Source organism: Hibiscus syriacus, unplaced genomic scaffold, assembly GCF_006381635.1.
Source record: "Hibiscus syriacus cultivar Baekdansim isolate YM2019G1 unplaced genomic scaffold, ASM638163v2 tig00110528_pilon, whole genome shotgun sequence".
NCBI lineage: Eukaryota > Viridiplantae > Streptophyta > Magnoliopsida > Malvales > Malvaceae > Hibiscus > Hibiscus syriacus.
Window position 1 is genome coordinate 2,251,889 of NW_024062770.1, and position 14,379 is coordinate 2,266,267.

Here is a 14,379-nt window from a genome sequence, read left to right on the forward strand (position 1 = left end):
TCCTTCAGCCTATGAGGTGACATAAGTGTATTTGGAAGAAGAGTACAAAGAAATAAAAGAATGGGTGAAAGAATTTAAGCCTAACTGGGAAGAAAGAGGTTTGATCATCATGTGTGATAGGTGGAAAGGGACTATAAATCAACATATAATTAATTTCTTAATTTATAGTCCTAAAGGTACCATCTTTAGAAAATCAATTAATTCTAGCAGTGTCACCTCTCGTACTACTGAGTATTATTTTGATATAATAGACAAAATGGTGGATGAAATAGGTGATGAATTTTTGTTTCAATTTGTTACAGCTAATGAAGCAGCAATCAAAGCCGATGGTAAGATGTTGGTGCAAAAGAGAAGGTACATGTATTGGTCAGCATGTTCTTCTCATTGCTTGGATCTTATTTTGGAAGAAATTGGGAACAAAAAAAGGTGTGAAAAATGTAATAGATTAAGAAAAAAGGATCACTTCTTTTATATACAATCATACATGGACAATTGATTATATGAAGAGGTATACCAAAGGTGTGAAAAATGTCTTAGATTTGCTACCAATTTCATTGCTTTGGAGAGCATTGTTAGAAATAAACAAGCACTCAAAGAAATGGTGACTTTTGTAGAATGGAAAAGGTCCAACTATGCAAGAAAAACTGTTAGATTAGAGATGATGGAAGACATTAACTCCACTCAGTTTTGGAAAAAGAAGGGTGATGTCTTGAAGATCCAAGAACCGTTGGTTAAAGTATTAAGGACGTGTGAGGTGATGAAAAACCGACTATGGGTTTTATTTATAAAGCTATGGATAGAGGAAAATTGGTGATTCGAAGAGATTGTCGATATTACCCAAAATATTGGGAAGTAATTGATAGGCAATGGAGCAATCAACTTCACAATGATTTGCATTCTACTGGTACGTTATAAAACTTTTAAATTTAAATTGTGATATGTTGTTTAAATATTTGCTATATTGTTTTTATATAGGATATTTCTTAAATCCACAATTTCTATACGGAGGCAATTCCACAAGTGAAGTGATTTATGACCCCATGAATGGGGTGAGAACTGTCATACAAAGGATAGAGCCCAACTTGAATGATCAAATTTTGGCAATGAACAAGGTATATATTTTATATACTTTAAATTGTTGAGAGAACTTATAAATTATCATGTTTTAACTACTAATTCATTTATTTATAGTTATTGTTATATCGAGATAAAATGCATTCTTTTGGAACACCATTAGCTCAAGTTGTAATTTTGAAGACTAACCCTGGTAAATAAAAAGAATTCAGTCTTTATAGTTTTGTAGATAATGATGATATATTTACAAATACTTTATGAATTATATCTTAATATTTGTGTTTTTTAGTTGAATGGTGGATCAATTATGGAAATTGTGCACATCAACTTCAACGCATTGTTGTAAGAGTTTTGAGTCAAATAACTCCTTCTTCAAATTGTGAGCGCAATTGGAGTACATTTAGTATGATCCATACAAAGAAGAGAAATAGGCTCAAGCATAAAAAGCTTGAAAAATTGGTTTATGTCCATTATAATATGAGGTTGAAGCTAAGACACATGAAAAGAAAAAGTGCACAAGAGCTAGAAATGGGTTTTAATCCAATCAATCTTGAAATATTTTTTTAAAATGATCCACTAAATGCATGGGTTGAAGAAAGAGAAGATGTTACGCTCGATAGTGAACAAAATTTATCATGGTTTCCTGAAAAGTTACTTAATGAAACATATGAAGAAACTCAAGGTGAAGATATGCATGACATTTCACCCACTCCATCTAATGATGAAAGTGTTCAACTATCGATGTCAAGTGATGGTAATGATGATGATGGTGATGGTGGTGGTGGTGGTGGTGATGATCATGGTGGTGATAATGAAGGTATATACCAACAAGAATATGTGCAAATGTATTCCAATACATTTTATAGAGATCAATGTATGTCCAGATATCCTTATGTCGATGATTCAGGTTTGTATGGAACAAATACATCTATTGGTTTGCAAAATAGAAGAGATGATGATGATAGAACTCATAGGAGGATGAGAGGACACTTTTATGATTCATTTGCAGGTTCATCATCATATAATTTAGCTACAAATGATAATGAAATTAGTGAATCATCTCAGGGTTCTCATTCCAACCAACCAAATGCATATTATCCACCTTACCTTGAACAAAATCCAAGTTATGGATATTTTGATAATCATTTATCATACAACATGTTTCCTACCAATGATGTATCTTAAGATGCACACAATGTGATGTCTTCACATATAATATGAAGGAATCAAAACCAAGATAATGATGATGATGTAAGGAAGATTATACACTCTTCAATAGGAGTGAGTAGATAGCCTTGTTGTTGTCTCGATCTAGGATTGACAAGTACTGATGTCCTTGAGTTATAAGTATGGCTACAACAAAGATAAGAAAGAGGTGGAATTAGAAATGGAAATAGATATGGATAAGTAAATAATTAATGGAATAAAATAAGAAAGATATGGCTGCGGAAATATAATAAAGATGTTGGTGGCCTTGATGGAAGATGGTTGATGGTGTTGATGATGAAATGGAAGATGGTGGTGATTTTGTATCTCAAACATGCCAAAGAAGAAACTATGCTAGAAAACACAATCCTGATCTTCACAAACTTGCTTGAGGGGTGGTGATAGTTTCTTCAACCCACTAGATATAAAATCTAGGAATTTAGGAATCAATGTGAGGCAATGACACCACAAGTATAAGAAATCTACTTGCTTAATCGATAATGTTCACAAAGAACTTTAAAGAGAGAATTAACTCACAAAGGTTTGTTTATATTATTAAATGAGATCATTACAAATGAAGGCAAGACTATCAATTTATAGGAAATGAGAGGGCTTGTCCGAATAGTCTCCTAATGAATGACTCTTATGAAAGTATATAATGCTTTAAAACGAAAGGAGAAGTCTCTTACCTTGGTGATGGTTTGGCTACCTCTTCAAAGGGATCATGATTTTTCGGCAAGGATAAGGATATATCTCCCTTGGCCAAATGGTACATGCTTGTTCATCTTGGCGCCAAAAACATCTCCCTAGTCGAATGATGATGTGTTGTTTCATTTTGGTGCCCAAGCTCTCGTGTGCAAGGCATGTAGATGGTGGTCGAATAGGCATGGTGCTTTGTGTCATGTCCCTTAATGATTTAGGCCTCCAATGGATGTAAACTCTTCACCAACGTGTACCTTGATGAAAGGGCACCCTCATCGACAGCATCATTCATGAAAAGTCACAATTGTTGAAATGTAACCTTTCATGTTTGAGCTAGTTCTAGGGTGAATGAGCTGGAGGTGAGGTGGCCATAGCTGGGTTTTAGCATGATGAACATTATGGCAGCTCCTTATAAAAAGGTACCTCTTGAGGTGGCAACTATTCGCGAAAAGGTACGATTTCACAAAATTTAACTTAGGACATATTTGAAGTGTCCTAAGTGGTGATGATGATGGTGCAGCTCCCCATCTGAATTGAAGTCATCTTGTAGCTCAATTCTTCAGCTCAATCCAGCTATGATCTCACGGGTCTCCGGATAACTTTTCAGCAAATGTTCCTTATGCTCTCCTAAACTTCCCCATGTAAGTTTTATTGCCTTTGCTTTCTCCAATTAGCTCCAAGTTATCTCCCAAGTTGTGGCCGAATGTACCTACACACCATAATATAAAGAATAAGTTAAGTACATGACCTATATTAATATGTATAAGATAAAGATGTGAACTATAGTATATAATAATAACTTATGCTTCACATATAATGAATAAGTTATTATCATTATAGCTATAGATGTAATATATGTATATAAATATAACTATATTGTAGCATATGAAATAGGCATCGTTATGTATAAAGATAGAATGTTTCTTCTCTTGAAAGATTGGAATAGCAAAGTTAAACATAATGATGAATTGGATCACATCATCATCCCTTCTTTTAATCGATTTGCCCTCAAATTGAAAGGCTTTGTTTTCTTAGTGTCCTTCCATTCAACAAGTACCTTTATGAAAAGGTTCATGTCTTTTGAATGAATGCTTTGAAAGTCCATGATCTGAAAAGAAAGAAAACTTTCATAAGTAAAATTTGATTAAACGTAATTAAAATTAAACTATACTCCCTGTTAGATGAATGTTCAAAGTTCATGTCTGTTGAAGACATTTTGATTTGAACGTTCATATCCCTTAGCATCCCAAAAATCAGGTTCCTTGGTCCTCCAATAGATGTATTCATTGAATCACAAAAGGTTATGTCTTTTGGAATGGAGATGTCCTAATAATCCTCATAAATCACGCGCTTTGGATGAAGAATCACCTCCCTTTGCTTTCCATTAGACGCACCTCTTGTCTCTTGAAAGGTCACGTCCCTTATTCTCCCAAATTAACAAATTATGTTGCTTAGAACATCCTACAAATCAAATAAAATTTATAATTTTTCAAAGTTAGAAAAATATTCTTTGATCTTGTGTCTCGACAATAAGCATTTCTGTAACAAGAACTTACTTTCTGACTAGTTTTCTCCTTGCTTAATGTCGATTTTCCCTTCCTCATAGCCTCAACACTTTGCTTCTCTTGATTTGATCAATTTTGACTTGTTTAGGCTTCAAAGGTGTAAGAATAATCTTCTTCCCTCCATGGTTGAACGAGTATTGATTGGTAAAACAAAAATGGATAGTTTTTTTATCATATTGCCATGGCATTCCAATAAGTAAATGGCTAGCATGTATAGGAATGACATCACACATAACCTCGTCCTTGTATTTTCCAATTGAAAAAGGAACCATCACCTGTTTATTAACGTTAATTTCTCCTCGTTCATTGAGCCATTGTAATTTATAGGGATTTGGATGATTCAATGTTTTCAATCACAATTTTTCCACCATGATTGAATTTGCTACATTAGTACAACTCCTACCATCTATGATCATGAAACACACCTTTTCATTCATATGGTATCGGTTATGAAAGATATTTTCCCGTTGTACATTGTCCTTTACCACTTGAGTACTCAGGCTTCTTTTAACCACTAAAGCTTCGCCTTCCACGGGAGCCCCAATTTTTTCTTCTTCGTCGACTTCGGTTGGTGATGCTTCTTCTTCTTCATGGTCAGATTCAATGTCACCATTTTCAAGTAGTAACATGGTGTTTCAATTGGGACATTATGTAGATACATGCCCCCTCCCAAGACATTTAAAGCACCGAATGTCTCTTGATTGTTCAGGGGTTTCTTTTCCTCGGTTATCCTTGTTGAGTTGTGAAGCATTGGATGATTTGGCCTTCTCTTTGCTAGGAGTAGGGGTAGATTCCTTCAAGATGTTTGGACTCCATCTTGAAGGTGTAGGCATGGCAGCGCAAGAGGTAGATCTTCTCCGTAGTTGTCTTTCTATCTTTATCGCCATTTGCACCATTTCATCTATCTCTATGTAATGGTATAACTCCAAGGTGTTGGCAATTTCTGGATTGAGTCCGGTAAGAAACCTAGCCATGGTTGCTTCACGATCCTCCTCAATATTGACTCGGATCATTGCCACTTCCATCTCCTTATAATAATCCTCCACACTCCGTTGGCCTTGTTTAAGATTTTGTAGTTTTTGAAACAAGTCCTGGTGATAATGAAAAGGAATGAAACGTTTACACATGATACCTTTCATTTTAAGCCATATTGAGATTGGTCTCTTTTCATTCCTCCTTCTAGTAATAGTAAATTGGTCCCATCATATCAAATCATAACCGACAAACTCAATGGCTTTTAATCTCACTTTCTTTAGTTCGGAATAGTTGTGGCAACTAAAAACATGTTCCACCTTGCTTTCCCATTCAAGATAAGCTTCAGGATCAGTTTTTCCTTGGAATTGAGGAACTTGATTTTGATATTACTCATGTTATCATCAACATTGGTACGTCTAGGTCCTTGTAACATTGTTGGTTCTTCTCCATCATAGTTGTCTAGGACATCATCTTCTTGAAGACGTTGTTGTCTCTGAGGTGTATCATTGTTTTGAGCTTGTGGTGGATCTCGACGTTGGTCTAGTTTATCATGAAGAGCATCAAATTCTTCACAAAACATTCTCATCATTTCTCCAATTAAAGCTTGCATTTTCAAGTTTGGTTGACTTGTATTTCCTTTAGGACTTTGAGACATGGTTAGTAAACAAAATAAAACAAAAGTAAACCTTACTAGCACACTCACAAAGCCTCACAAGCTTCACTCCAAAGAAAAGATTAGATCACTCCACTCAACAGTCATGTTTACTCTCGGGAATATGATTTTGGCTTTTACAATTCCCCTTCTGATCTCATCCAATAAGCCTTTTTCCACTCGATCTCTCTTGGTAAGTCCTTTAAAGAAATTACTCAAGATTAGAACAAGTTATTTCTCCTCTTGTGTGCGTAGGCTGCAAAATAGGTTAGGGTAAAAAGGAAAAGAATAAATGGAACAGTAGAATAAAGGATTCAAAAGGGTAATGAAAAAGAAGGAAAATGTTGAAGGCAAGGAAAATGAAAGTATAAAAAAGAAGTGGTGACTTACAACCCAAGAAACAACACTTACTTCACCCTTTCACAATAAACAATAAGGTTATCTTCTCTAGTGTAGATATGCCTCCTTGATGTACTTGTAATGGTAGATCACTTTTCCTTGGCTTTACTTTTCTTTTTGAAATTCTCTTTCTTCTTTCTTCTGATTTTTCTTTTTCTTTTTTGAACTCCTTTTGTTGTTGTAGGAGCTTTGATTTTTGAACTTCTTTTTCTTTTTGCTTTTGTCTTTGCACGCCAATGACACTTTTGTTTTCAATCCAACTATGCTCTGAATACCGCTTGATGTAAGGAAAATTATGCACTCTTCAATGGAAGTGAGTAGATAGACTTATTGTTGTCTCGATCTAGGATTGACAAGTACTGATGTCCTTGAGTTATAAGTATGGCTGCAACAAAGATAAAAAAGAGATGGAATTAGAAATGGAAATAGATATGGATAAGTAAATAATTAATGGAATAAAATAAGAAAGAGATGGTTGCGGAAATATAATGAAGATGTTGGTGGCCTTGATGGATGATGGTTGATGGTGTTGATGTTGAAATGGAAGATGGTGGTGATGTTGTATCTCAAACACGCCAAAGAATAAACTATGTTAGAAAGAACAATCCCGATCTTCACAAACTTGCTTGAGGGGTGGTGATAGTGTCTTCAACCACTAGATATAAAATCTAGGAATTTAGGAATCAAGGTGAGGGAATGATGCCAGAAGTATAAGAAATATACTTACTTAATCGATAAAGTTCACAAAGAACTTTGAAGAGATAATTAACTCACAAAGGTTTGTTTATATTATGAAATGAGATCATTACAAATGAAGGCAAGCCTCTCAATTTATAGGAAATGAGAGGGCTTGGCCGAATAGTCTCCTGATGATTCGGCTAGATACATGACTCTTATGAAAGTACATAATGCTTTAAAATGAAAGGAGAAGTCCCTTGGTTTGGTGATGGTTCGGTAACCTCTTCAAAGAGATCATGATGTCTCGGCAAGGATAAGGATACATCTCCCTTGGTCGAATGGTACATTGCTTGTTCATCTTGGCGCCAAAGACATCTCCCTTGGCTGAATAATTATGTGTTGGTTCATTTTGGCGCCCAAACTCTCATATGCAATGGATGTGGATAGTGACCGAATAGGCATGGTGCTTTGTCTCATGTCCCTTCATGATTTAGGCCTCCAATTTCACCAACGTGTACCTTGATGAAAGGGAACCTTCATGGGCAACATCATTCATGAAAGGTCAAAATTGTTGGAATGTAACCTTTCATGTTTGAGCTAGTTCTAGGGTGAATGAGCTAGAGGTGAGCTAGCCATAGGTAGGTTGTAGCATGCTGAACATTATGGTAGCTCCTTGTGAAAAGGTACCTCTTGGGTGTCAACTATTAGCGAAAAGGTTCGATTTCACAAAATTTGACTTAGGACATATTTGAAGTGTCCTAAGTGGTAATGATGATGGTATAACTCCCCAGCTGAATTGAAGTCATCTTGTAGCTCCATTCTTCAGCTCAATCAAGCTATGAGCTCACGGGTCTCTGGACAAGTTTTCACCAAATGTTCCTTATGCTCTCCTAAACGTCCCCATGTAAGTTTCCATGCCTTTTCTTTCTCCAATTAGCTCCAAGTTAGCTCCCAAGTTGTGGTCGAATGTACCTACACACATAATATAAAGAATAAGTTAAGTACATGAACTATATTAATATGTATAAGATAAAGATGTGAACTATAATATATAATAATAACTTATGCTTCACATATAATGAATAAGTTATTATCATTATAGCTATAGATGTAATATATGTATATAAATATAACTATGTTATAGCATATGAAATAGGCATCGTTATGTATAAAGATAGAATGTTTCCTCCCTTGAATGGTTGGAATAGCAAAGTTAAACATAATGTTGAATTGTATCACATCAAATGATGAAGATGAAAATGCTTTAGATCCACCACACCATTCATTTTTGTGGTGAAGAAATAGAACTTTGTATTTGTATTTATGTATTTCTTTCTTTTTATGTAAAATGAATTATCTTATGTATTTTAATGAGATTATTTATATGTTTCGTACCTATTGTTATTATCTACTATGTAGGAGAGTCAAATAATAGCACTATATTAAAATGTAGTTGTAAAATATATAAATATAATATTTTAGAAATATTGTGATTTTTAGGGAAGAAATCACACTCGTGACAACCGCAACACGTTATGTAACGTCCGAAACCGCGACAGATGTCGTAACCGCTATTTTATACTATGCTACTAATCCTCCAACGCCAAGGGAAAACTCGGTCTTTTCAAAATAGGACGGGGTATCTAGACTCACCAGTGATTCCGGAGGACGACAACCGATGTTACCAACAAAGGCCATGCTAAGATTGTCCACGTAACTAGGGTTTCCAATGCAGCTAGGCTTTTCCATTGTGGTATTTTATATTATATTATATTAGTTCTGTTTAACTTTAAATTTTTTATGTAAAAAATGATATTTCATTGAATAAATAATGGATAAATATTATATTCAAAATATTCAATTATATACACTAAAATGAGACCATTGGATGAGATAAAATACACGGTTGAGATTAACAATAGGAAATGAAAAGATATTTACTAGAAAAAGAAAACAATAATTAAATCTAAGTTGTTTATTTTATCTTATCCAATGATCCTAAATGTGTGTAAAACTTAAAAAGAGTTGCATTGTATGAATGAATCCTAGCCCTCGCCCACAATAGGACAAGGGGCATATTTTACCAACATCCAATTGGTTTAGTAAAATTAGACATGAAATCCCTTAAGCAAATGTTAGTGGCTTGAATCCTAATGTTTACAAATAAAACAAAATGGATTTGGAAAGTTGTCATTGTCTCTATTGTACCTGATCCAACGATCCGAATTAATCGATCAATAGATTAGATATCAATGATTATAAAAAATGAGCATATTTTAGTATTTCTATTTGCAACATATTTTTGTTTATATGAATTATTTTTTTGCTTGTATTTTTTTCGTTTGTTAACCTTTGTCTCCCGTATATATTATTGTTTTTTTAAGAAGAATTATATTTAAAATTAAAAAGAAAAAAATTAAATTTTTAAAAAAATTTGAAATTACAATATTTTCTTTCGTGAAAAGTATTTTAATTATTTTGGGATAGTTTTATTTGGTCTGTGAATTTAGCTAGTTTCCCACATTAATTTTAAATCTATATTAGTCCATGAATTAGAATTCAGATAAAAATAACTTATTTTAATTAATAAATGTATTAACTAATGAAAATAACTTAATAAATTAATAATTGCATCAAACAACGAAGAATATACAACAACACTCCATGTTAGCAGTTGTAAGATTCAATTTTTAGACAATGAAAAAGTGGACGAGGGATTAACGTGCACAAAAGAAAATAAATTTAAAAACTAATATAGACATAAAAGAAATTAGAGACTAACATAGAAAAAAATTCAAAGAAATTTATCTTTATTCCATTATTTTTTTCTGTTATTTTCTCTTAGATTATGAATTTTATACTTATTATAAACTTTCTTTATATTTATTTTGTCATATTTTTTTAAGTTATAAATTCTAGACTCATTATGAATTATGAACATTCTTTTCCTTTCTTCTAGAATCTTATTTTTCTTTCTTTCTTAATAAGATCAAGATTACTATAAAATAATATTTGTTCACAATTTTATTAAAAATTGAAATAATTATGGAGTAATATTTGTCCATAATTTTATTAAAGATTGAGATAATTATAAAATAATATTCGTTCATAATTCTAAGACGGTCACACTTCTCATAGTTTTATTATTCTTAATTTTAGTAATCAATTAAGAATGAACATGCTCATAATTTTATTAATTGATTTAGAATGTATATTACTCGAATCCAAGAGCAAAATAAAATAGATTAATTATATAGTTCATCATTTATCTTTATATTTTGTCTACTTTTTATTCACTTATTTAAAATAACGTATAATATATTATCATTTTCGTTTATATTTAATTAAGAATGCTTGCTTTCGTTTTTATTTAATTAAAATGTGATCACCACGAGTTAACTGTCGTTAATATATTAGACGACATAATATTTCAGTATAATCAACATTTGATCCCTATTATTTACATATTCTCTCAATTTAATCTTACTTTTAATAAATTAAAAAAAATTAATCATTCAATTGAATGATATCACATATATTGGTGTCACGTGTCAGTGGTATCCACGTAACACCATTCGATTGGAGGACTAATTTTATTTTAATTTAATATATTTATTTTCCACTTATACTTTAAAAAGTTAATCCTTCAAAATGGTAACACGTGACATGACATATGATACTGGTTAGTCCTTCAACCGAATGGTGACACGTGATACCAGTAACACTTGACACATGATACCAACACGTGACTCGTGATACCAATGACACATGACATCATTCGATTGAAGGATTAAATTTATTAAAAGTAAAACTAAATTACAATAATATATAAATAACATGATCAAATGTATTGTTATATCAAAATATCTATAAATAGCGATCTCATCTTAATTAAAACGAAAGTAACAATATATTATGTTTATTGATATCAGTAATAAAAAATAAATAAAACATTAACTTTTTTGAAATCAGTAAAAAAATAACAAAACACAAATATAAATAATAACAAAACACAAATAATCAACCATGTAGTTAATCTAAATAAAATTCATCTAATCAGATATTCGTATCTCATCGATCTAATTTATTCATCTAATTTAATAAATCTAACAGGTTTATCAGAGTACAATATTTTCTTCAACCATTTAATCTGAGTCTTAGTTTTAGACATTCACAAATGGTATAATTCGAAAGTCGAATGTATATTTGAAATCATTTGAGTCAAACGAGTAATATTAACTATCATCGTCTCTTTTTATTCCAAGTTCAGATTAACCGATGAATTTGATTAGGAATTGAGAAGGCAAAACAAGGATCAAATATATTGATGTCAAAGCAAGCATAAAAAAACCAGGTAAATAGTGTACTGCAAGTATAAAACCATTACATTTTATTCAGCGTAATAGCTCTGCCAGAAAACGTATATCAAGTTCAAGCATCCATACGAACCACACAACGAAGACCCTCTCCCGCCAGCATGTAATCGAATGCCTTGTTGATCTCCCAAAATGGGATCGAGTGAGTGATGAATTTATCCAGCTCAAGCTCCTTCAACGTCAACACCAACAATGTCACTCTCTCTTTTATTTCATCAATCTTAAGTGACAAAAAAGGGTTACCTTCTTGATATACTTCTCGACAACACCAGGGATATCCGATCGAGGTTTGTAGTTGCCGAAGAAAGTACCCTTCAACGTTCTCTCGTTCAAGAAATTCATCGGACTTGTTTTGAATGCATCATCTCTGCTCGGCACTCCCACAAGAACTGCAACACCCCAACCATCATGGACACATTCAAATGCAGAAATCATGGCCTGAATGCTCCCAGTGCATTCGACACTTCGATCAACTCCGCCGCCAGTCATCTACGCAATCACCTAATCATTAAGCACATGTTAGGTCCCAAAGAGCATGTCAACTGTAAAATGTATACAGGATTGAGTTTAAGTGGGAACTACAAACCTCTTGAACAGGTTTATCATGATCTTTCGGGTTCACAAACTCTGTACAACCAAATTTCTTGGCTGCAAGAGGAGAAACAGTCGATTTTGTTAATTTTGCTTCATCAGAAACATAAGCAATCTTTGAATGTGTTAAATGTAAATGACAATTAGATTAAATCTACCTTCTTCGAATCTGTTCGGGTTCAAGTCGATACCGATGATCCTAGAAGCCCCAGAAACTCTTGCTCCCTCAGCAGCCTAAGTTTTCACAAAAGAGAATCAAGTACATTAAGAGTTTCCTAGTTGCCAAATGGAGAAAAACTGAAAAGCAACAAAAATAACTCACAGCAAGACCAACAGCACCGAGTCCAAAAACTGCAACGGACTGACCCTTTTTCGGTTTAGCGACATTCACAGTGGCACCAAAACCTGCAAGCATAGAAGAATTCATAAGTTGTTAAACAAACATCCTAGCTTGTCACAACATCATATCCGTATATAGAAAATGTTGTGAAATCTCGAACCTGTAGACATTCCACAGCTAAGAACAAACACTTTATCAAGTGGAGCCTCAGGATTGATCTTGGCAACCTGGCCAACATGAAGGACGGTGTATTCTTTAAACGTCGATGTGCCAAGGAAGTGGTAGATAGGCTTCCCATCTTTAGAAAACCGAGGTTTCCCGTCGTGAATCATTCCGCCCCTATCGTTGTTAATTCGGAGGAGATCACACATATTGCTTTCTTCTGATAAGCAATGGGGACACTCCTTGCATTCTCCGGTGAAGATAGGGAGAACATGATCACCTGGTTTGAGATCAGTCACGCCCTCACCTACACTCTCAACAACCCTACATCAAAAGAACTCAAGAGAATTCAGTCGAAACCAATAGAACATCCGACATCGGTTTTGATTTAGACAAATGCATACCCTCCAGCTTCGTGACCAAATATGCGAGGGAACAGAGTATTTTGTCCCTGGAAAAAAGAGAACGGAATCAGATATGGGTATCTAAGAACATCACTGAAACTAATGCACAGCTGATAGAGGAATAATGGCAGATCATTATAAGGTTGAAATGAAATCAAGTGTAAACCTTAGCCTCCCAGAAGTAGACATCGGTGTGGCATAAAGAAGTGAAGAGAATCTTGACACGAACTTCATGCTTTTGAGGTGGTGCCACTTCAACTTCCTCTATTGACAGTGGCTTCCCTGCCTCCCATGCCACTGCATCTGCAATTTAAATAAGATATAAAACAGTTAGATATAAAACAGTGCAATTTTCCCCCGCTTATTGATTTAGTATTAAGAATTTAACAAAAATAAGAAGTGAAACTTTTGTATCAATCAATCAGAAAGATTCAAAAGTTTATAGCACAAAGTTTCATTAAATCAAATAAAAAACCAAACCCAGAAAGCAAAAAGTGAAACCCAGCAAAGGACAGTGATTACATAAGGGAAAATATTTTGTATCAGAGAAAGTGTTGACAGATCACCTTTGCATTTGATGACCTGACCAGCAGTACTCATGGTTGATGAATTAGAAATGTATGACAATGTTTTTGTGGTGTAGTCTGAGGTAAGGGAGGGTCTCTGTTTATAGGCCCCAAAAGGATAAGGTTGAAGAAGAAATCAAATGTACGAGAATATCCATTTTTGAACGGTTCTCCAGGCGATTCTAAGTACCTAATTAGTGGAAAGTGGAAGAGGGAGTGGTAACCGTGTCGTTGTTCTATGTTTGTACGCTTTGTTCAAAACATTTATTTGGCACCTCTGGAAACAACCACGTAGCCTTACTTAGCAGTTTCATGATTTCTGTTTCCTTTTTTCCTTTTCTCTAAATAATAATGGGTAAATTCACATTTAATATCTTAACTATCATTACTGTTTTATTTAGGTTATATAACTATTTTTTTAAATCATGCATAGCTTTTAGTTTTAATTTTATTTTAGTCACATGCTATTAAAAAGTAACAATGATGCTAATGTGTCATGATAAAATAATGAAATATCATCATTGAAAAATTTTAAAAAATACCATGTCAATAGTTCTACTAATTTTTAGCGGTGGATGATTAAAATGAAACTAAAACTAAACATCAAGTATGATTTTTAAATAAAAATAGTTAAGTGATCAAAATGAAATAAAATTAAGGGTAAAATATAGTAATGTTCATTGAACTTT

General features: G+C 33.5%; 1 pseudogene; it reads right to left on the reverse strand.

The window, feature by feature from the left end:
* Window positions 1–11,682: 11,682 nt before the first annotated feature.
* Window positions 11,683–13,776, reverse strand: LOC120130187 (annotated as a pseudogene).
* Window positions 13,777–14,379: the final 603 nt, after the last annotated feature.